Source organism: Geotrypetes seraphini, chromosome 10, assembly GCF_902459505.1.
Source record: "Geotrypetes seraphini chromosome 10, aGeoSer1.1, whole genome shotgun sequence".
NCBI lineage: Eukaryota > Metazoa > Chordata > Amphibia > Gymnophiona > Dermophiidae > Geotrypetes > Geotrypetes seraphini.
This window is the reverse complement of record NC_047093.1, coordinates 9,382,431-9,408,924: the sequence shown is the minus strand read 5'-3', so window position 1 is coordinate 9,408,924 and position 26,494 is coordinate 9,382,431.

The following is a 26,494-nucleotide window of genomic DNA, read 5'->3' as shown; positions in this document are numbered from 1 at the left end:
TAAACTTCAATGATTTTAAATGGCGTTGTGATTGACCGCACCGATAAAAAAAATGGTTAAACCTCAATGATTTTAAATGGCGTTGTGATTGACCGCACCGATAAAAAAATGGTTAAACCTCAATGATTTTAAATGGCGTTGTGATTGACCGCACCGATAAAAAAATGGTTAAACCTCAATGATTTTAAATGGCGTTGTGATTGACCGCACCGATAAAAAAATGGTTAAACCTCAATGATTTTAAATGGCGTTGTGATTGACCGCACCGATAAAAAAATGGTTAAACCTCAATGATTTTAAATGGCGTTGTGATTGACCGCACCTATAAAAAAATGGTTAAACCTCAATGATTTTAAATGGCGTTGTGATTGACCGCACCGATAAAAAAATGGTTAAACCTCAATGATTTTAAATGGCGTTGTGATTGACCGCACCGATAAAAAAAATGGTTAAACCTCAATGATTTTAAATGGCGTTGTGATTGACCGCACCAATAAAAAAATGGTTAAACCTCAATGATTTTAAATGGCGTTGTGATTGACCGCACCAATAAAAAAAATGGTTAAACCTCAATGATTTTAAATGGCGTTGTGATTGACCGCATCAATAAAAAAATGGTTAAACCTCAATGATTTTAAATGGCGTTGTGATTGACCGCACCAATAAAAAAATGGTTAAATTTCAATGATTTTAAATGGCGTTGTGATTGACCGCACCAATAAAAAAATGGTTAAACCTCAATGATTTTAAATGGCGTTGTGATTGACCGCACCAATAAAAAAATGGTTAAACCTCAATGATTTTAAATGGCGTTGTGATTGACCGCATCAATAAAAAAATGGTTAAACCTCAATGATTTTAAATGGCGTTGTGATTGACCGCACCAATAAAAAAATGGTTAAACTTCAATGATTTTAAATGGCGTTGTGATTGACCGCACCAATAAAAAAATGGTTAAACCTCAATGATTTTAAATGGCGTTGTGATTGACCGCACCGATAAAAAAATGGTTAAACCTCAATGATTTTAAATGGCGTTGTGATTGACCGCACCGATAAAAAAATGGTTAAACCTCAATGATTTTAAATGGCGTTGTGATTGACCGCACCGATAAAAAAATGGTTAAACCTCAATGATTTTAAATGGCGTTGTGATTGACCGCACCGATAAAAAAATGGTTAAACCTCAATGATTTTAAATGGCGTTGTGATTGACCGCACCAATAAAAAAATGGTTAAACCTCAATGATTTTAAATGGCGTTGTGATTGACCGCACCGATAAAAAAATGGTTAAACCTCAATGATTTTAAATGGCGTTGTGATTGACCGCACCATGATTTTAAATGGCGTTGTGATTGACCGCACCAATAAAAAAATGGTTAAACCTCAATGATTTTAAATGGCGTTGTGATTGACCGCACCAATAAAAAAATGGTTAAACCTCAATGATTTTAAATGGCGTTGTGATTGACCGCATCAATAAAAAAATGGTTAAACCTCAATGATTTTAAATGGCGTTGTGATTGACCGCACCAATAAAAAAATGGTTAAATTTCAATGATTTTAAATGGCGTTGTGATTGACCGCACCAATAAAAAAATGGTTAAACCTCAATGATTTTAAATGGCGTTGTGATTGACCGCACCAATAAAAAAATGGTTAAACCTCAATGATTTTAAATGGCGTTGTGATTGACCGCATCAATAAAAAAATGGTTAAACCTCAATGATTTTAAATGGCGTTGTGATTGACCGCACCAATAAAAAAATGGTTAAATTTCAATGATTTTAAATGGCGTTGTGATTGACCGCACCGATAAAAAAATGGTTAAACCTCAATGATTTTAAATGGCGTTGTGATTGACCGCACCGATAAAAAAATGGTTAAACCTCAATGATTTTAAATGGCGTTGTGATTGACCGCACCAATAAAAAAATGGTTAAACCTCAATGATTTTAAATGGCGTTGTGATTGACCGCACCGATAAAAAAATGGTTAAACCTCAATGATTTTAAATGGCGTTGTGATTGACCGCACCGATAAAAAAATGGTTAAACCTCAATGATTTTAAATGGCGTTGTGATTGACCGCACCAATAAAAAAATGGTTAAACCTCAATGATTTTAAATGGCGTTGTGATTGACCGCACCAATAAAAAAATGGTTAAACCTCAATGATTTTAAATGGCGTTGTGATTGACCGCACCGATAAAAAAATGGTTAAACCTCAATGATTTTAAATGGCGTTGTGATTGACCGCACCGATAAAAAAATGGTTAAACCTCAATGATTTTAAATGGCGTTGTGATTGACCGCACCAATAAAAAAATGGTTAAACCTCAATGATTTTAAATGGCGTTGTGATTGACCGCACCGATAAAAAAATGGTTAAACCTCAATGATTTTAAATGGCGTTGTGATTGACCGCACCGATAAAAAAATGGTTAAACCTGAATGATTTTAAATGGCGTTGTGATTGACCGCACCAATAAAAAAATGGTTAAACCTCAATGATTTTAAATGGCGTTGTGATTGACCGCACCGATAAAAAAATGGTTAAACCTCAATGATTTTAAATGGCGTTGTGATTGACCGCACCAATAAAAAAATGGTTAAACCTCAATGATTTTAAATGGCGTTGTGATTGACCGCATCGATAAAAAAAATGGTTAAACCTCAATGATTTTAAATGGCGTTGTGATTGACCGCATCAATAAAAAAATGGTTAAACCTCAATGATTTTAAATGGCGTTGTGATTGACCGCACCGATAAAAAAATGGTTAAACCTCAATGATTTTAAATGGCGTTGTGATTGACCGCACCAATAAAAAAATGGTTAAACCTCAATGATTTTAAATGGCGTTGTGATTGACCGCACCGATAAAAAAATGGTTAAACCTCAATGATTTTAAATGGCGTTGTGATTGACCGCACCGATAAAAAAATGGTTAAACCTCAATGATTTTAAATGGCGTTGTGATTGACCGCACCAATAAAAAAATGGTTAAACCTCAATGATTTTAAATGGCGTTGTGATTGACCGCATCAATAAAAAAATGGTTAAACCTCAATGATTTTAAATGGCGTTGTGATTGACCGCACCAATAAAAAAATGGTTAAACCTCAATGATTTTAAATGGCGTTGTGATTGACCGCACCGATAAAAAAATGGTTAAACCTCAATGATTTTAAATGGCGTTGTGATTGACCGCACCAATAAAAAAATGGTTAAACCTCAATGATTTTAAATGGCGTTGTGATTGACCGCACCAATAAAAAAATGGTTAAACCTCAATGATTTTAAATGGCGTTGTGATTGACCGCATCAATAAAAAAATGGTTAAACCTCAATGATTTTAAATGGCGTTGTGATTGACCGCACCGATAAAAAAATGGTTAAACCTCAATGATTTTAAATGGCGTTGTGATTGACCGCACCAATAAAAAAATGGTTAAACCTCAATGATTTTAAATGGCGTTGTGATTGACCGCACCGATAAAAAAATGGTTAAACCTCAATGATTTTAAATGGCGTTGTGATTGACCGCACCGATAAAAAAATGGTTAAACCTCAATGATTTTAAATGGCGTTGTGATTGACCGCACCAATAAAAAAATGGTTAAACCTCAATGATTTTAAATGGCGTTGTGATTGACCGCATCAATAAAAAAATGGTTAAACCTCAATGATTTTAAATGGCGTTGTGATTGACCGCACCAATAAAAAAATGGTTAAACCTCAATGATTTTAAATGGCGTTGTGATTGACCGCACCGATAAAAAAATGGTTAAACCTCAATGATTTTAAATGGCGTTGTGATTGACCGCACCAATAAAAAAATGGTTAAACCTCAATGATTTTAAATGGCGTTGTGATTGACCGCATCAATAAAAAAATGGTTAAACCTCAATGATTTTAAATGGCGTTGTGATTGACCGCACCAATAAAAAAATGGTTAAATTTCAATGATTTTAAATGGCGTTGTGATTGACCGCACCAATAAAAAAATGGTTAAACCTCAATGATTTTAAATGGCGTTGTGATTGACCGCACCGATAAAAAAATGGTTAAACCTCAATGATTTTAAATGGCGTTGTGATTGACCGCACCGATAAAAAAATGGTTAAACCTCAATGATTTTAAATGGCGTTGTGATTGACCGCACCAATAAAAAAATGGTTAAATTTCAATGATTTTAAATGGCGTTGTGATTGACCGCACCAATAAAAAAAAAAAAAAATGGTTAAACCTCAATGATTTTAAATGGCGTTGTGATTGACCGCACCGATAAAAAAATGGTTAAACCTCAATGATTTTAAATGGCGTTGTGATTGACCGCACCGATAAAAAAATGGTTAAACGAGAGCGATCCAAGATGGCCGCGATTGAATGACTGTGGGTGAGACGCTTTCGGAATAGCTTCTTACTTTACCTTCGCAAAATGCCGAAGAGAAGGGGTAGAAGCGCAGTCGGAGCCTCGCGGCGTGCAGATACCCCTCCTACGGTGGCTATAGATGAGTTTCTGAGGCGCCTACAACGGGATCCAATTTTGTCGGGGATTCGCCCGCTGGAAGTTCCGGCAACGAGTGAGGCGGCAGTGAACTTCCCTGGGCTCGAGTCGACGCTGAGCCCCGACGTAAGATCCCCGCCTCCACAGCCCCAGAGAGCCAGCTCACCGAGGGACGACAGTCTAACCGAAGTGGTGGACTCTCTACCCCGGGAGGCTAATTTGAGCTTGGCCCCGGAAGTTCTCAATCTTGAGGCAGAAACAGCGGTGGAGCAGTTAGAAGAACAAGGCAAAGGAGAGATAAGCCCTGAGACTGGAGGAATTCAATCAATACAACCAGGTACATTTGCTTCAATAAGACCTACTAATATCACCCTGGATTCAATTTGGGTCCTAGTTGCAAGCTTGGGACAGACTTTATCTCCACAAATATTGGATTTGGAAAAGAAAGTTTTGGAACAAAAGGAAGAATTTAAAGTTGTGAAAGAAGATACTTCTCTACTGAAAACTAAAGTAGACACAATTGAGAAGGAACTATTAGAAGTAAAACAGGTACAGGGTACTTTAATCAGAGATAATACCAATTTAAGAAGGAAAGTTGAAAGTTTAGAAAATACTTCGCGTTTAAATAATCTTAGAATTTTGAATTTTCCTAAAACTTCAACGATATCCGCAAAAGAAATGTTGAAAAAATATTTGATTGAAATATTAAATATTCCTGAAGATATGCTTCCTCCTTTCCTACAAGTGTTTTACTTGCCAACAAAAATAAAAGAAGAATCTTCTCAGTTGGAACAAAATCAGAATTCTCCAATGGATGTAACAACAATTTTGGAAACTTCTCTTAAAGAAATAGTAAAACCTGCTACTCTTTTACTTACGGTGGTATTAACACCTGATAAAAATTGGTTACTGAAATTGTTTTTCAAAAATAGAGACAAAGAATTTCTTGGACATAAGATACAGATGTTCCCGGATGTGACAAAGGAAACCCAAAAACGTAGACGACAGTTTTTGCTTCTTAAACCAGGGGTGGCAGCAGTGGGGGGAGTTTTCTTTTTACGATATCCATGTAAATGTATTGTAAAATATAGATCCAATACATATATATTCTTTGAACCATCTCAGTTAACAGGTTTTCTCACCATGAAACGCCTTGAAGGGGGTCCAATAACATCAAGTTAATTTAGTAGTTAATCCTGTAACCACAGTCAGGAAATCACTATCTTATTGTTTAATTGGATGATTCCATTTCCTCTTTTTTTTTCACTCATTAACATTCTTGGATCTATAAATAATGGACTAAAGATTGATTAAGAAAACTATTTTCTTTATATTTTATATTCATTTATTATATATTGTAATGTCTTTCTCAATAATCTGAACAAGAAAGTTATTTTTTCTTGATGGTTTTCATGTTAAAAATAAATAAAGAATTAAAAAAAAAAAAAAAAAAAAAAAATGGTTAAACCTCAATGATTTTAAATGGCGTTGTGATTGACCGCACCAATAAAAAAATGGTTAAACCTCAATGATTTTAAATGGCGTTGTGATTGACCGCACCGATAAAAAAAATGGTTAAACCTCAATGATTTTAAATGGCGTTGTGATTGACCGCACCGATAAAAAAATGGTTAAACCTCAATGATTTTAAATGGCGTTGTGATTGACCGCACCGATAAAAAAATGGTTAAACCTCAATGATTTTAAATGGCGTTGTGATTGACCGCACCAATAAAAAAATGGTTAAATTTCAATGATTTTAAATGGCGTTGTGATTGACCGCACCGATAAAAAAAATGGTTAAACCTCAATGATTTTAAATGGCGTTGTGATTGACCGCACCAATAAAAAAATGGTTAAACCTCAATGATTTTAAATGGCGTTGTGATTGACCGCACCGATAAAAAAAATGGTTAAACCTCAATGATTTTAAATGGCGTTGTGATTGACCGCACCGATAAAAAAATGGTTAAACCTCAATGATTTTAAATGGCGTTGTGATTGACCGCACCAATAAAAAAATGGTTAAACCTCAATGATTTTAAATGGCGTTGTGATTGACCGCATCGATAAAAAAATGGTTAAACCTCAATGATTTTAAATGGCGTTGTGATTGACCGCACCAATAAAAAAATGGTTAAACCTCAATGATTTTAAATGGCGTTGTGATTGACCGCACCGATAAAAAAATGGTTAAACCTCAATGATTTTAAATGGCGTTGTGATTGACCGCACCAATAAAAAAATGGTTAAACCTCAATGATTTTAAATGGCGTTGTGATTGACCGCACCAATAAAAAAATGGTTAAACCTCAATGATTTTAAATGGCGTTGTGATTGACCGCATCAATAAAAAAATGGTTAAACCTCAATGATTTTAAATGGCGTTGTGATTGACCGCACCGATAAAAAAATGGTTAAACCTCAATGATTTTAAATGGCGTTGTGATTGACCGCACCAATAAAAAAAATGGTTAAACCTCAATGATTTTAAATGGCGTTGTGATTGACCGCACCGATAAAAAAATGGTTAAACCTCAATGATTTTAAATGGCGTTGTGATTGACCGCACCGATAAAAAAATGGTTAAACCTCAATGATTTTAAATGGCGTTGTGATTGACCGCACCAATAAAAAAATGGTTAAATTTCAATGATTTTAAATGGCGTTGTGATTGACCGCACCAATAAAAAAATGGTTAAACCTCAATGATTTTAAATGGCGTTGTGATTGACCGCACCGATAAAAAAATGGTTAAACCTCAATGATTTTAAATGGCGTTGTGATTGACCGCACCAATAAAAAAATGGTTAAACCTCAATGATTTTAAATGGCGTTGTGATTGACCGCACCGATAAAAAAATGGTTAAACCTCAATGATTTTAAATGGCGTTGTGATTGACCGCACCGATAAAAAAATGGTTAAACCTCAATGATTTTAAATGGCGTTGTGATTGACCGCACCAATAAAAAAATGGTTAAACCTCAATGATTTTAAATGGCGTTGTGATTGACCGCACCGATAAAAAAAATGGTTAAACCTCAATGATTTTAAATGGCGTTGTGATTGACCGCACCGATAAAAAAAATGGTTAAACCTCAATGATTTTAAATGGCGTTGTGATTGACCGCACCGATAAAAAAATGGTTAATCCTCAATGATTTTAAATGGCGTTGTGATTGACCGCATCAATAAAAAAAATGGTTAAACCTCAATGATTTTAAATGGCGTTGTGATTGACCGCACCGATAAAAAAATGGTTAAACCTCAATGATTTTAAATGGCGTTGTGATTGACCGCACCGATAAAAAAATGGTTAAACCTCAATGATTTTAAATGGCGTTGTGATTGACCGCACCGATAAAAAAATGGTTAAACCTCAATGATTTTAAATGGCGTTGTGATTGACCGCACCGATAAAAAAATGGTTAAACCTCAATGATTTTAAATGGCGTTGTGATTGACCGCACCAATAAAAAAATGGTTAAACCTCAATGATTTTAAATGGCGTTGTGATTGACCGCACCGATAAAAAAATGGTTAAACCTCAATGATTTTAAATGGCGTTGTGATTGACCGCACCGAAAAAAAATGGTTAAACCTCAATGATTTTAAATGGCGTTGTGATTGACCGCACCGATAAAAAAATGGTTAAATTTCAATGATTTTAAATGGCGTTGTGATTGACCGCACCAATAAAAAAATGGTTAAACCTCAATGATTTTAAATGGCGTTGTGATTGACCGCACCGATAATAAAATGGTTAAACCTCAATGATTTTAAATGGCGTTGTGATTGACCGCACCAATAAAAAAATGGTTAAACCTCAATGATTTTAAATGGCGTTGTGATTGACCGCACCGATAAAAAAATGGTTAAACCTCAATGATTTTAAATGGCGTTGTGATTGACCGCACCGATAAAAAAATGGTTAAACCTCAATGATTTTAAATGGCGTTGTGATTGACCGCACCGATAAAAAAATGGTTAAACCTCAATGATTTTAAATGGCGTTGTGATTGACCGCATCAATAAAAAAATGGTTAAACCTCAATGATTTTAAATGGCGTTGTGATTGACCGCACCAATAAAAAAATGGTTAAACCTCAATGATTTTAAATGGCGTTGTGATTGACCGCACCGATAAAAAAATGGTTAAACCTCAATGATTTTAAATGGCGTTGTGATTGACCGCACCGATAAAAAAATGGTTAAACCTCAATGATTTTAAATGGCGTTGTGATTGACCGCACCAATAAAAAAATGGTTAAACCTCAATGATTTTAAATGGCGTTGTGATTGACCGCATCAATAAAAAAATGGTTAAACCTCAATGATTTTAAATGGCGTTGTGATTGACCGCACCGATAAAAAAATGGTTAAACCTCAATGATTTTAAATGGCGTTGTGATTGACCGCACCGATAAAAAAATGGTTAAACCTCAATGATTTTAAATGGCGTTGTGATTGACCGCACCGATAAAAAAATGGTTAAACCTCAATGATTTTAAATGGCGTTGTGATTGACCGCACCGATAAAAAAATGGTTAAACCTCAATGATTTTAAATGGCGTTGTGATTGACCGCACCGATAAAAAAAATGGTTAAACCTCAATGATTTTAAATGGCGTTGTGATTGACCGCATCAATAAAAAAATGGTTAAACCTCAATGATTTTAAATGGCGTTGTGATTGACCGCACCAATAAAAAAAATGGTTAAACCTCAATGATTTTAAATGGCGTTGTGATTGACCGCACCGATAAAAAAATGGTTAAACCTCAATGATTTTAAATGGCGTTGTGATTGACCGCACCGATAAAAAAATGGTTAAACCTCAATGATTTTAAATGGCGTTGTGATTGACCGCATCAATAAAAAAATGGTTAAACCTCAATGATTTTAAATGGCGTTGTGATTGACCGCACCAATAAAAAAATGGTTAAATTTCAATGATTTTAAATGGCGTTGTGATTGACCGCACCAATAAAAAAATGGTTAAACCTCAATGATTTTAAATGGCGTTGTGATTGACCGCACCGATAAAAAAATGGTTAAACCTCAATGATTTTAAATGGCGTTGTGATTGACCGCACCGATAAAAAAATGGTTAAACCTCAATGATTTTAAATGGCGTTGTGATTGACCGCACCAATAAAAAAATGGTTAAACCTCAATGATTTTAAATGGCGTTGTGATTGACCGCACCGATAAAAAAATGGTTAAACCTCAATGATTTTAAATGGCGTTGTGATTGACCGCACCAATAAAAAAATGGTTAATCCTCAATGATTTTAAATGGCGTTGTGATTGACCGCACCGATAAAAAAATGGTTAAACCTCAATGATTTTAAATGGCGTTGTGATTGACCGCACCGATAAAAAAATGGTTAAATCTCAATGATTTTAAATGGCGTTGTGATTGACCGCACCAATAAAAAAATGGTTAAACCTCAATGATTTTAAATGGCGTTGTGATTGACCGCACCGATAAAAAAATGGTTAAACCTCAATGATTTTAAATGGCGTTGTGATTGACCGCACCAATAAAAAAATGGTTAAACCTCAATGATTTTAAATGGCGTTGTGATTGACCGCACCGATAAAAAAATGGTTAAACCTCAATGATTTTAAATGGCGTTGTGATTGACCGCACCGATAAAAAAATGGTTAAACCTCAATGATTTTAAATGGCGTTGTGATTGACCGCACCGATAAAAAAATGGTTAAACCTCAATGATTTTAAATGGCGTTGTGATTGACCGCATCAATAAAAAAATGGTTAAACCTCAATGATTTTAAATGGCGTTGTGATTGACCGCTCCAATAAAAAAATGGTTAAACCTCAATGATTTTAAATGGCGTTGTGATTGACCGCACCGATAAAAAAATGGTTAAACCTCAATGATTTTAAATGGCGTTGTGATTGACCGCACCGATAAAAAAATGGTTAAACCTCAATGATTTTAAATGGCGTTGTGATTGACCGCACCAATAAAAAAAATGGTTAAACCTCAATGATTTTAAATGGCGTTGTGATTGACCGCATCAATAAAAAAATGGTTAAACCTCAATGATTTTAAATGGCGTTGTGATTGACCGCACCGATAAAAAAATGGTTAAACCTCAATGATTTTAAATGGCGTTGTGATTGACCGCACCAATAAAAAAATGGTTAAACCTCAATGATTTTAAATGGCGTTGTGATTGACCGCACCGATAAAAAAATGGTTAAACCTCAATGATTTTAAATGGCGTTGTGATTGACCGCACCGATAAAAAAATGGTTAAACCTCAATGATTTTAAATGGCGTTGTGATTGACCGCACCGATAAAAAAAATGGTTAAACCTCAATGATTTTAAATGGCGTTGTGATTGACCGCATCAATAAAAAAAATGGTTAAACCTCAATGATTTTAAATGGCGTTGTGATTGACCGCACCAATAAAAAAATGGTTAAACCTCAATGATTTTAAATGGCGTTGTGATTGACCGCACCGATAAAAAAAATGGTTAAACCTCAATGATTTTAAATGGCGTTGTGATTGACCGCACCGATAAAAAAATGGTTAAACCTCAATGATTTTAAATGGCGTTGTGATTGACCGCATCAATAAAAAAATGGTTAAACCTCAATGATTTTAAATGGCGTTGTGATTGACCGCATCAATAAAAAAATGGTTAAATTTCAATGATTTTAAATGGCGTTGTGATTGACCGCACCAATAAAAAAATGGTTAAACCTCAATGATTTTAAATGGCGTTGTGATTGACCGCACCGATAAAAAAATGGTTAAACCTCAATGATTTTAAATGGCGTTGTGATTGACCGCACCGATAAAAAAATGGTTAAACCTCAATGATTTTAAATGGCGTTGTGATTGACCGCACCGATAAAAAAATGGTTAAACCTCAATGATTTTAAATGGCGTTGTGATTGACCGCACCGATAAAAAAATGGTTAAACCTCAATGATTTTAAATGGCGTTGTGATTGACCGCACCGATAAAAAAATGGTTAATCCTCAATGATTTTAAATGGCGTTGTGATTGACCGCACCGATAAAAAAATGGTTAAACCTCAATGATTTTAAATGGCGTTGTGATTGACCGCACCGATAAAAAAATGGTTAAATTTCAATGATTTTAAATGGCGTTGTGATTGACCGCACCGATAAAAAAATGGTTAAACCTCAATGATTTTAAATGGCGTTGTGATTGACCGCACCGATAAAAAAATGGTTAAACCTCAATGATTTTAAATGGCGTTGTGATTGACCGCACCGATAAAAAAATGGTTAAACCTCAATGATTTTAAATGGCGTTGTGATTGACCGCACCGATAAAAAAATGGTTAAACCTCAATGATTTTAAATGGCGTTGTGATTGACCGCACCAATAAAAAAATGGTTAAACCTCAATGATTTTAAATGGCGTTGTGATTGACCGCATCGATAAAAAAATGGTTAAACCTCAATGATTTTAAATGGCGTTGTGATTGACCGCACCAATAAAAAAATGGTTAAACCTCAATGATTTTAAATGGCGTTGTGATTGACCGCACCAATAAAAAAATGGTTAAACCTCAATGATTTTAAATGGCGTTGTGATTGACCGCATCAATAAAAAAATGGTTAAACCTCAATGATTTTAAATGGCGTTGTGATTGACCGCACCGATAAAAAAATGGTTAAACCTCAATGATTTTAAATGGCGTTGTGATTGACCGCACCGATAAAAAAATGGTTAATCCTCAATGATTTTAAATGGCGTTGTGATTGACCGCACCGATAAAAAAATGGTTAAACCTCAATGATTTTAAATGGCGTTGTGATTGACCGCACCGATAAAAAAATGGTTAAATTTCAATGATTTTAAATGGCGTTGTGATTGACCGCACCGATAAAAAAATGGTTAAACCTCAATGATTTTAAATGGCGTTGTGATTGACCGCACCAATAAAAAAATGGTTAAACCTCAATGATTTTAAATGGCGTTGTGATTGACCGCACCGATAAAAAAATGGTTAAACCTCAATGATTTTAAATGGCGTTGTGATTGACCGCACCGATAAAAAAATGGTTAAACCTCAATGATTTTAAATGGCGTTGTGATTGACCGCACCGATAAAAAAATGGTTAAACCTCAATGATTTTAAATGGCGTTGTGATTGACCGCATCGATAAAAAAATGGTTAAACCTCAATGATTTTAAATGGCGTTGTGATTGACCGCACCAATAAAAAAATGGTTAAACCTCAATGATTTTAAATGGCGTTGTGATTGACCGCACCAATAAAAAAATGGTTAAACCTCAATGATTTTAAATGGCGTTGTGATTGACCGCATCAATAAAAAAATGGTTAAACCTCAATGATTTTAAATGGCGTTGTGATTGACCGCACCGATAAAAAAATGGTTAAACCTCAATGATTTTAAATGGCGTTGTGATTGACCGCACCAATAAAAAAATGGTTAATCCTCAATGATTTTAAATGGCGTTGTGATTGACCGCACCGATAAAAAAATGGTTAAACCTCAATGATTTTAAATGGCGTTGTGATTGACCGCACCGATAAAAAAATGGTTAAATTTCAATGATTTTAAATGGCGTTGTGATTGACCGCACCGATAAAAAAATGGTTAAACCTCAATGATTTTAAATGGCGTTGTGATTGACCGCACCAATAAAAAAATGGTTAAACCTCAATGATTTTAAATGGCGTTGTGATTGACCGCACCGATAAAAAAATGGTTAAACCTCAATGATTTTAAATGGCGTTGTGATTGACCGCACCGATAAAAAAATGGTTAAACCTCAATGATTTTAAATGGCGTTGTGATTGACCGCACCAATAAAAAAAATGGTTAAACCTCAATGATTTTAAATGGTGTTGTGATTGACCGCATCGATAAAAAAATGGTTAAACCTCAATGATTTTAAATGGCGTTGTGATTGACCGCACCAATAAAAAAATGGTTAAACCTCAATGATTTTAAATGGCGTTGTGATTGACCGCACCGATAAAAAAATGGTTAAACCTCAATGATTTTAAATGGCGTTGTGATTGACCGCACCGATAAAAAAATGGTTAAACCTCAATGATTTTAAATGGCGTTGTGATTGACCGCACCGATAAAAAAATGGTTAAACCTCAATGATTTTAAATGGCGTTGTGATTGACCGCATCAATAAAAAAATGGTTAAACCTCAATGATTTTAAATGGCGTTGTGATTGACCGCACCGATAAAAAAATGGTTAAACCTCAATGATTTTAAATGGCGTTGTGATTGACCGCACCGATAAAAAAATGGTTAAATTTCAATGATTTTAAATGGCGTTGTGATTGACCGCACCGATAAAAAAATGGTTAAATTTCAATGATTTTAAATGGCGTTGTGATTGACCGCACCAATAAAAAAATGGTTAAACCTCAATGATTTTAAATGGCGTTGTGATTGACCGCATCAATAAAAAAATGGTTAAACCTCAATGATTTTAAATGGCGTTGTGATTGACCGCACCAATAAAAAAATGGTTAAACCTCAATGATTTTAAATGGCGTTGTGATTGACCGCACCGATAAAAAAATGGTTAAACCTCAATGATTTTAAATGGCGTTGTGATTGACCGCACCAATAAAAAAATGGTTAAACCTCAATGATTTTAAATGGCGTTGTGATTGACCGCACCAATAAAAAAATGGTTAAACCTCAATGATTTTAAATGGCGTTGTGATTGACCGCATCAATAAAAAAATGGTTAAACCTCAATGATTTTAAATGGCGTTGTGATTGACCGCACCGATAAAAAAATGGTTAAACCTCAATGATTTTAAATGGCGTTGTGATTGACCGCACCAATAAAAAAATGGTTAAACCTCAATGATTTTAAATGGCGTTGTGATTGACCGCACCGATAAAAAAAATGGTTAAACCTCAATGATTTTAAATGGCGTTGTGATTGACCGCACCGATAAAAAAATGGTTAAACCTCAATGATTTTAAATGGCGTTGTGATTGACCGCATCAATAAAAAAATGGTTAAACCTCAATGATTTTAAATGGCGTTGTGATTGACCGCATCAATAAAAAAATGGTTAAACCTCAATGATTTTAAATGGCGTTGTGATTGACCGCACCAATAAAAAAATGGTTAAACCTCAATGATTTTAAATGGCGTTGTGATTGACCGCACCGATAAAAAAATGGTTAAACCTCAATGATTTTAAATGGCGTTGTGATTGACCGCACCAATAAAAAAATGGTTAAACCTCAATGATTTTAAATGGCGTTGTGATTGACCGCATCAATAAAAAAAATGGTTAAACCTCAATGATTTTAAATGGCGTTGTGATTGACCGCACCAATAAAAAAATGGTTAAATTTCAATGATTTTAAATGGCGTTGTGATTGACCGCACCAATAAAAAAATGGTTAAACCTCAATGATTTTAAATGGCGTTGTGATTGACCGCACCGATAAAAAAATGGTTAAACCTCAATGATTTTAAATGGCGTTGTGATTGACCGCACCGATAAAAAAATGGTTAAACCTCAATGATTTTAAATGGCGTTGTGATTGACCGCACCAATAAAAAAATGGTTAAACCTCAATGATTTTAAATGGCGTTGTGATTGACCGCACCGATAAAAAAATGGTTAAACCTCAATGATTTTAAATGGCGTTGTGATTGACCGCACCAATAAAAAAATGGTTAATCCTCAATGATTTTAAATGGCGTTGTGATTGACCGCACCGATAAAAAAATGGTTAAACCTCAATGATTTTAAATGGCGTTGTGATTGACCGCACCAATAAAAAAATGGTTAAATTTCAATGATTTTAAATGGCGTTGTGATTGACCGCACCAATAAAAAAATGGTTAAACCTCAATGATTTTAAATGGCGTTGTGATTGACCGCACCGATAAAAAAATGGTTAAACCTCAATGATTTTAAATGGCGTTGTGATTGACCGCACCGATAAAAAAATGGTTAAACCTCAATGATTTTAAATGGCGTTGTGATTGACCGCACCGATAAAAAAATGGTTAAACCTCAATGATTTTAAATGGCGTTGTGATTGACCGCACCGATAAAAAAATGGTTAAACCTCAATGATTTTAAATGGCGTTGTGATTGACCGCACCAATAAAAAAATGGTTAAACCTCAATGATTTTAAATGGCGTTGTGATTGACCGCATCAATAAAAAAATGGTTAAACCTCAATGATTTTAAATGGCGTTGTGATTGACCGCACCGATAAAAAAATGGTTAAACCTCAATGATTTTAAATGGCGTTGTGATTGACCGCACCGATAAAAAAATGGTTAAACCTCAATGATTTTAAATGGCGTTGTGATTGACCGCACCAATAAAAAAATGGTTAAACCTCAATGATTTTAAATGGCGTTGTGATTGACCGCACCAATAAAAAAATGGTTAAACCTCAATGATTTTAAATGGCGTTGTGATTGACCGCATCGATAAAAAAATGGTTAAACCTCAATGATTTTAAATGGCGTTGTGATTGACCGCACCACTAAAAAAATGGTTAAACCTCAATGATTTTAAATGGCGTTGTGATTGACCGCACCGATAAAAAAATGGTTAAACCTCAATGATTTTAAATGGCGTTGTGATTGACCGCACCAATAAAAAAATGGTTAAACCTCAATGATTTTAAATGGCGTTGTGATTGACCGCACCAATAAAAAAATGGTTAAACCTCAATGATTTTAAATGGCGTTGTGATTGACCGCATCAATAAAAAAATGGTTAAACCTCAATGATTTTAAATGGCGTTGTGATTGACCGCACCGATAAAAAAATGGTTAAACCTCAATGATTTTAAATGGCGTTGTGATTGACCGCACCAATAAAAAAATGGTTAAACCTCAATGATTTTAAATGGCGTTGTGATTGACCGCATCAATAAAAAAATGGTTAAACCTCAATGATTTTAAATGGCGTTGTGATTGACCGCACCAATAAAAAAATGGTTAAATTTCAATGATTTTAAATGGCGTTGTGATTGACCGCACCAATAAAAAAATGGTTAAACCTCAATGATTTTAAATGGCGTTGTGATTGACCGCACCGATAAAAAAATGGTTAAACCTCAATGATTTTAAATGGCGTTGTGATTGACCGCACCGATAAAAAAATGGTTAAACCTCAATGATTTTAAATGGCGTTGTGATTGACCGCACCAATAAAAAAATGGTTAAACCTCAATGATTTTAAATGGCGTTGTGATTGACCGCACCGATAAAAAAATGGTTAAACCTCAATGATTTTAAATGGCGTTGTGATTGACCGCACCAATAAAAAAATGGTTAATCCTCAATGATTTTAAATGGCGTTGTGATTGACCGCACCGATAAAAAAATGGTTAAACCTCAATGATTTTAAATGGCGTTGTGATTGACCGCACCAATAAAAAAATGGTTAAATTTCAATGATTTTAAATGGCGTTGTGATTGACCGCACCGATAAAAAAATGGTTAAACCTCAATGATTTTAAATGGCGTTGTGATTGACCGCACCAATAAAAAAATGGTTAAACCTCAATGATTTTAAATGGCGTTGTGATAGACCGCACCGATAAAAAAATGGTTAAACCTCAATGATTTTAAATGGCGTTGTGATTGACCGCACCGATAAAAAAATGGTTAAACCTCAATGATTTTAAATGGCGTTGTGATTGACCGCACCAATAAAAAAATGGTTAAACCTCAATGATTTTAAATGGCGTTGTGATTGACCGCATCGATAAAAAAATGGTTAAACCTCAATGATTTTAAATGGCGTTGTGATTGACCGCACCAATAAAAAAATGGTTAAACCTCAATGATTTTAAATGGCGTTGTGATTGACCGCACCAATAAAAAAATGGTTAAACCTCAATGATTTTAAATGGCGTTGTGATTGACCGCATCAATAAAAAAATGGTTAAACCTCAATGATTTTAAATGGCGTTGTGATTGACCGCACCGATAAAAAAATGGTTAAACCTCAATGATTTTAAATGGCGTTGTGATTGACCGCACCAATAAAAAAATGGTTAATCCTCAATGATTTTAAATGGCGTTGTGATTGACCGCACCGATAAAAAAATGGTTAAACCTCAATGATTTTAAATGGCGTTGTGATTGACCGCACCAATAAAAAAATGGTTAAATTTCAATGATTTTAAATGGCGTTGTGATTGACCGCACCGATAAAAAAATGGTTAAACCTCAATGATTTTAAATGGCGTTGTGATTGACCGCACCAATAAAAAAATGGTTAAACCTCAATGATTTTAAATGGCGTTGTGATTGACCGCACCGATAAAAAAATGGTTAAACCTCAATGATTTTAAATGGCGTTGTGATTGACCGCACCGATAAAAAAATGGTTAAACCTCAATGATTTTAAATGGCGTTGTGATTGACCGCACCAATAAAAAAATGGTTAAACCTCAATGATTTTAAATGGCGTTGTGATTGACCGCATCGATAAAAAAATGGTTAAACCTCAATGATTTTAAATGGCGTTGTGATTGACCGCACCAATAAAAAAAATGGTTAAACCTCAATGATTTTAAATGGCGTTGTGATTGACCGCACCAATAAAAAAATGGTTAAACCTCAATGATTTTAAATGGCGTTGTGATTGACCGCATCAATAAAAAAATGGTTAAACCTCAATGATTTTAAATGGCGTTGTGATTGACCGCACCGATAAAAAAATGGTTAAACCTCAATGATTTTAAATGGCGTTGTGATTGACCGCACCAATAAAAAAATGGTTAATCCTCAATGATTTTAAATGGCGTTGTGATTGACCGCACCGATAAAAAAATGGTTAAACCTCAATGATTTTAAATGGCGTTGTGATTGACCGCACCAATAAAAAAATGGTTAAATTTCAATGATTTTAAATGGCGTTGTGATTGACCGCACCGATAAAAAAATGGTTAAACCTCAATGATTTTAAATGGCGTTGTGATTGACCGCACCAATAAAAAAATGGTTAAACCTCAATGATTTTAAATGGCGTTGTGATTGACCGCACCGATAAAAAAATGGTTAAACCTCAATGATTTTAAATGGCGTTGTGATTGACCGCACCGATAAAAAAATGGTTAAACCTCAATGATTTTAAATGGCGTTGTGATTGACCGCACCAATAAAAAAATGGTTAAACCTCAATGATTTTAAATGGTGTTGTGATTGACCGCATCGATAAAAAAATGGTTAAACCTCAATTATTTTAAATGGCGTTGTGATTGACCGCACCGATAAAAAAATGGTTAAACCTCAATGATTTTAAATGGCGTTGTGATTGACCGCACCGATAAAAAAATGGTTAAACCTCAATGATTTTAAATGGCGTTGTGATTGACCGCATCAATAAAAAAATGGTTAAACCTCAATGATTTTAAATGGCGTTGTGATTGACCGCACCGATAAAAAAAATGGTTAAACCTCAATGATTTTAAATGGCGTTGTGATTGACCGCACCGATAAAAAAATGGTTAAATTTCAATGATTTTAAATGGCGTTGTGATTGACCGCACCGATAAAAAAATGGTTAAATTTCAATGATTTTAAATGGCGTTGTGATTGACCGCACCAATAAAAAAATGGTTAAATCTCAATGATTTTAAATGGCGTTGTGATTGACCGCACCAATAAAAAAATGGTTAAACCTCAATGATTTTAAATGGCGTTGTGATTGACCGCACCGATAAAAAAATGGTTAAACCTCAATGATTTTAAATGGCGTTGTGATTGACCGCACCGATAAAAAAATGGTTAAACCTCAATGATTTTAAATGGCGTTGTGATTGACCGCACCGATAAAAAAATGGTTAAACCTCAATGATTTTAAATGGCGTTGTGATTGACCGCACCGATAAAAAAATGGTTAAACCTCAATGATTTTAAATGGCGTTGTGATTGACCGCACCGATAAAAAAATGGTTAAACCTCAATGATTTTAAATGGCGTTGTGATTGACCGCACCGATAAAAAAATGGTTAAACCTCAATGATTTTAAATGGCGTTGTGATTGACCGCACCGATAAAAAAATGGTTAAACCTCAATGATTTTAAATGGCGTTGTGATTGACCGCACCGATAAAAAAATGGTTAAACCTCAATGATTTTAAATGGCGTTGTGATTGACCGCACCGATAAAAAAAATGGTTAAACCTCAATGATTTTAAATGGCGTTGTGATTGACCGCACCAATAAAAAAATGGTTAATCCTCAATGATTTTAAATGGCGTTGTGATTGACCGCACCGATAAAAAAATGGTTAAACCTCAATGATTTTAAATGGCGTTGTGATTGACCGCACCAATAAAAAAATGGTTAAATTTCAATGATTTTAAATGGCGTTGTGATTGACCGCACCGATAAAAAAATGGTTAAACCTCAATGATTTTAAATGGCGTTGTGATTGACCGCACCAATAAAAAAATGGTTAAACCTCAATGATTTTAAATGGCGTTGTGATTGACCGCACCGATAAAAAAATGGTTAAACCTCAATGATTTTAAATGGCGTTGTGATTGACCGCACCGATAAAAAAAATGGTTAAACCTCAATGATTTTAAATGGCGTTGTGATTGACCGCATCAATAAAAAAATGGTTAAACCTCAATGATTTTAAATGGCGTTGTGATTGACCGCACCGATAAAAAAATGGTTAAACCTCAATGATTTTAAATGGCGTTGTGATTGACCGCACCGATAAAAAAATGGTTAAATTTCAATGATTTTAAATGGCGTTGTGATTGACCGCACCGATAAAAAAATGGTTAAATTTCAATGATTTTAAATGGCGTTGTGATTGACCGCACCAATAAAAAAATGGTTAAACCTCAATGATTTTAAATGGCGTTGTGATTGACCGCACCGATAAAAAAATGGTTAAACCTCAATGATTTTAAATGGCGTTGTGATTGACCGCACCGATAAAAAAATGGTTAAACCTCAATGATTTTAAATGGCGTTGTGATTGACCGCATCAATAAAAAAATGGTTAAACCTCAATGATTTTAAATGGCGTTGTGATTGACCGCACCGATAAAAAAATGGTTAAACCTCAATGATTTTAAATGGCGTTGTGATTGACCGCACCGATAAAAAAATGGTTAAATTTCAATGATTTTAAATGGCGTTGTGATTGACCGCACCGATAAAAAAATGGTTAAATTTCAATGATTTTAAATGGCGTTGTGATTGACCGCACCAATAAAAAAATGGTTAAACCTCAATGATTTTAAATGGCGTTGTGATTGACCGCACCGATAAAAAAATGGTTAAACCTCAATGATTTTAAATGGCGTTGTGATTGACCGCACCGATAAAAAAATGGTTAAACCTCAATGATTTTAAATGGCGTTGTGATTGACCGCACCAATAAAAAAATGGTTAAACCTCAATGATTTTAAATGGCGTTGTGATTGACCGCACCGATAAAAAAATGGTTAAACCTCAATGATTTTAAATGGCGTTGTGATTGACCGCACCAATAAAAAAATGGTTAAACCTCAATGATTTTAAATGGCGTTGTGATTGACCGCACCGATAAAAAAATGGTTAAACCTCAATGATTTTAAATGGCGTTGTGATTGACCGCACCGATAAAAAAATGGTTAAACCTCAATGATTTTAAATGGCGTTGTGATTGACCGCACCAATAAAAAAATGGTTAATCCTCAATGATTTTAAATGGCGTTGTGATTGACCGCACCAATAAAAAAATGGTTAAACCTCAATGATTTTAAATGGCGTTGTGATTGACCGCACCGATAAAAAAATGGTTAAACCTCAATGATTTTAAATGGCGTTGTGATTGACCGCACCAATAAAAAAATGGTTAAACCTCAATGATTTTAAATGGCGTTGTGATTGACCGCACCGATAAAAAAATGGTTAAACCTCAATGATTTTAAATGGCGTTGTGATTGACCGCACCGATAAAAAAATGGTTAAACCTCAATGATTTTAAATGGCGTTGTGATTGACCGCACCAATAAAAAAATGGTTAAACCTCAATGATTTTAAATGGCGTTGTGATTGACCGCACCGATAAAAAAATGGTTAAACCTCAATGATTTTAAATGGCGTTGTGATTGACCGCACCGATAAAAAAATGGTTAAACCTCAATGATTTTAAATGGCGTTGTGATTGACCGCACCAATAAAAAAATGGTTAAATTTCAATGATTTTAAATGGCGTTGTGATTGACCGCACCAATAAAAAAATGGTTAAACCTCAATGATTTTAAATGGCGTTGTGATTGACCGCACCGATAAAAAAATGGTTAAACCTCAATGATTTTAAATGGCGTTGTGATTGACCGCACCGATAAAAAAATGGTTAAACCTCAATGATTTTAAATGGCGTTGTGATTGACCGCACCGATAAAAAAATGGTTAAACCTCAATGATTTTAAATGGCGTTGTGATTGACCGCATCAATAAAAAAATGGTTAAACCTCAATGATTTTAAATGGCGTTGTGATTGACCGCACCAATAAAAAAAATGGTTAAACCTCAATGATTTTAAATGGCGTTGTGATTGACCGTACCGATAAAAAAATGGTTAAACCTCAATGATTTTAAATGGCGTTGTGATTGACCGCACCGAAAAAAAAATGGTTAAACCTCAATGATTTTAAATGGCGTTGTGATTGACCGCACCGATAAAAAAATGGTTAAACCTCAATGATTTTAAATGGCGTTGTGATTGACCGCATCAATAAAAAAAATGGTTAAACCTCAATGATTTTAAATGGCGTTGTGATTGACCGCACCGATAAAAAAATGGTTAAACCTCAATGATTTTAAATGGCGTTGTGATTGACCGCACCAATAAAAAAATGGTTAAACCTCAATGATTTTAAATGGCGTTGTGATTGACCGCACCGATAAAAAAATGGTTAAACCTCAATGATTTTAAATGGCGTTGTGATTGACCGCACCGATAAAAAAATGGTTAAACCTCAATGATTTTAAATGGCGTTGTGATTGACCGCACCAATAAAAAAATGGTTAAACCTCAATGATTTTAAATGGCGTTGTGATTGACCGCATCAATAAAAAAATGGTTAAACCTCAATGATTTTAAATGGCGTTGTGATTGACCGCACCAATAAAAAAATGGTTAAACCTCAATGATTTTAAATGGCGTTGTGATTGACCGCACCGATAAAAAAATGGTTAAACCTCAATGATTTTAAATGGCGTTGTGATTGACCGCACCAATAAAAAAATGGTTAAACCTCAATGATTTTAAATGGCGTTGTGATTGACCGCATCAATAAAAAAATGGTTAAACCTCAATGATTTTAAATGGCGTTGTGATTGACCGCACCAATAAAAAAATGGTTAAATCTCAATGATTTTAAATGGCGTTGTGATTGACCGCACCAATAAAAAAATGGTTAAACCTCAATGATTTTAAATGGCGTTGTGATTGACCGCACCGATAAAAAAATGGTTAAACCTCAATGATTTTAAATGGCGTTGTGATTGACCGCACCGATAAAAAAATGGTTAAACCTCAATGATTTTAAATGGCGTTGTGATTGACCGCACCAATAAAAAAATGGTTAATCCTCAATGATTTTAAATGGCGTTGTGATTGACCGCACCGATAAAAAAATGGTTAAACCTCAATGATTTTAAATGGCGTTGTGATTGACCGCACCAATAAAAAAAATGGTTAATCCTCAATGATTTTAAATGGCGTTGTGATTGACCGCACCGATAAAAAAATGGTTAAACCTCAATGATTTTAAATGGCGTTGTGATTGACCGCACCAATAAAAAAATGGTTAAATTTCAATGATTTTAAATGGCGTTGTGATTGACCGCACCGATAAAAAAATGGTTAAACCTCAATGATTTTAAATGGCGTTGTGATTGACCGCACCGATAAAAAAATGGTTAAACCTCAATGATTTTAAATGGCGTTGTGATTGACCGCACCGATAAAAAAATGGTTAAACCTCAATGATTTTAAATGGCGTTGTGATTGACCGCACCGATAAAAAAATGGTTAAACCTCAATGATTTTAAATGGCGTTGTGATTGACCGCACCAATAAAAAAATGGTTAAACCTCAATGATTTTAAATGGCGTTGTGATTGACCGCATCGATAAAAAAAATGGTTAAACCTCAATGATTTTAAATGGCGTTGTGATTGACCGCACCAATAAAAAAATGGTTAAACCTCAATGATTTTAAATGGCGTTGTGATTGACCGCACCAATAAAAAAATGGTTAAACCTCAATGATTTTAAATGGCGTTGTGATTGACCGCATCAATAAAAAAATGGTTAAACCTCAATGATTTTAAATGGCGTTGTGATTGACCGCACCGATAAAAAAATGGTTAAACCTCAATGATTTTAAATGGCGTTGTGATTGACCGCACCAATAAAAAAATGGTTAATCCTCAATGATTTTAAATGGCGTTGTGATTGACCGCACCGATAAAAAAATGGTTAAACCTCAATGATTTTAAATGGCGTTGTGATTGACCGCACCAATAAAAAAATGGTTAAATTTCAATGATTTTAAATGGCGTTGTGATTGACCGCACCGATAAAAAAATGGTTAAACCTCAATGATTTTAAATGGCGTTGTGATTGACCGCACCGATAAAAAAATGGTTAAACCTCAATGATTTTAAATGGCGTTGTGATTGACCGCACCGATAAAAAAATGGTTAAACCTCAATGATTTTAAATGGCGTTGTGATTGACCGCACCGATAAAAAAATGGTTAAACCTCAATGATTTTAAATGGCGTTGTGATTGACCGCACCAATAAAAAAATGGTTAAACCTCAATGATTTTAAATGGCGTTGTGATTGACCGCATCGATAAAAAAATGGTTAAACCTCAATGATTTTAAATGGCGTTGTGATTGACCGCACCAATAAAAAAATGGTTAAACCTCAATGATTTTAAATGGCGTTGTGATTGACCGCACCAATAAAAAAATGGTTAAACCTCAATGATTTTAAATGGCGTTGTGATTGACCGCATCAATAAAAAAATGGTTAAACCTCAATGATTTTAAATGGCGTTGTGATTGACCGCACCGATAAAAAAATGGTTAAACCTCAATGATTTTAAATGGCGTTGTGATTGACCGCACCAATAAAAAAATGGTTAATCCTCAATGATTTTAAATGGCGTTGTGATTGACCGCACCGATAAAAAAATGGTTAAACCTCAATGATTTTAAATGGCGTTGTGATTGACCGCACCAATAAAAAAATGGTTAAATTTCAATGATTTTAAATGGCGTTGTGATTGACCGCACCGATAAAAAAATGGTTAAACCTCAATGATTTTAAATGGCGTTGTGATTGACCGCACCAATAAAAAAAATGGTTAAACCTCAATGATTTTAAATGGCGTTGTGATTGACCGCACCGATAAAAAAATGGTTAAACCTCAATGATTTTAAATGGCGTTGTGATTGACCGCACCGATAAAAAAATGGTTAAACCTCAATGATTTTAAATGGCGTTGTGATTGACCGCACCAATAAAAAAATGGTTAAACCTCAATGATTTTAAATGGCGTTGTGATTGACCGCATCGATAAAAAAATGGTTAAACCTCAATGATTTTAAATGGCGTTGTGATTGACCGCACCAATAAAAAAATGGTTAAACCTCAATGATTTTAAATGGCGTTGTGATTGACCGCACCGATAAAAAAATGGTTAAACCTCAATGATTTTAAATGGCGTTGTGATTGACCGCACCGATAAAAAAATGGTTAAACCTCAATGATTTTAAATGGCGTTGTGATTGACCGCATCAATAAAAAAATGGTTAAACCTCAATGATTTTAAATGGCGTTGTGATTGACCGCACCGATAAAAAAAATGGTTAAACCTCAATGATTTTAAATGGCGTTGTGATTGACCGCACCGATAAAAAAATGGTTAAATTTCAATGATTTTAAATGGCGTTGTGGTTGACCGCACCGATAAAAAAATGGTTAAATTTCAATGATTTTAAATGGCGTTGTGATTGACCGCACCAATAAAAAAATGGTTAAACCTCAATGATTTTAAATGGCGTTGTGATTGACCGCACCAATAAAAAAATGGTTAAACCTCAATGATTTTAAATGGCGTTGTGATTGACCGCACCGATAAAAAAATGGTTAAACCTCAATGATTTTAAATGGCGTTGTGATTGACCGCACCGATAAAAAAATGGTTAAACCTCAATGATTTTAAATGGCGTTGTGATTGACCGCACCGATAAAAAAATGGTTAAACCTCAATGATTTTAAATGGCGTTGTGATTGACCGCACCGATAAAAAAATGGTTAAACCTCAATGATTTTAAATGGCGTTGTGATTGACCGCACCGATAAAAAAATGGTTAAACCTCAATGATTTTAAATGGCGTTGTGATTGACCGCACCGATAAAAAAATGGTTAAACCTCAATGATTTTAAATGGCGTTGTGATTGACCGCACCAATAAAAAAATGGTTAAACCTCAATGATTTTAAATGGCGTTGTGATTGACCGCACCGATAAAACAATGGTTAAACCTCAATGATTTTAAATGGCGTTGTGATTGACCGCACCGATAAAAAAATGGTTAAACCTCAATGATTTTAAATGGCGTTGTGATTGACCGCACCAATAAAAAAATGGTTAAACCTCAATGATTTTAAATGGCGTTGTGAGTGACCGCACCGATAAAAAAATGGTTAAACCTCAATGATTTTAAATGGCGTTGTGATTGACCGCACCGATAAAAAAATGGTTAAACCTCAATGATTTTAAATGGCGTTGTGATGGACCCAGCAGCGGCATCTCTATGTTCTTATGTTGAGAACCAATTTATTTTTAAAAACTCCAACTGTTTTATGTTGGGTGTTTTATTTATTTATTTTTTTTTATAAATTTGTTCTCATCCAGTAGATGCGGTTAG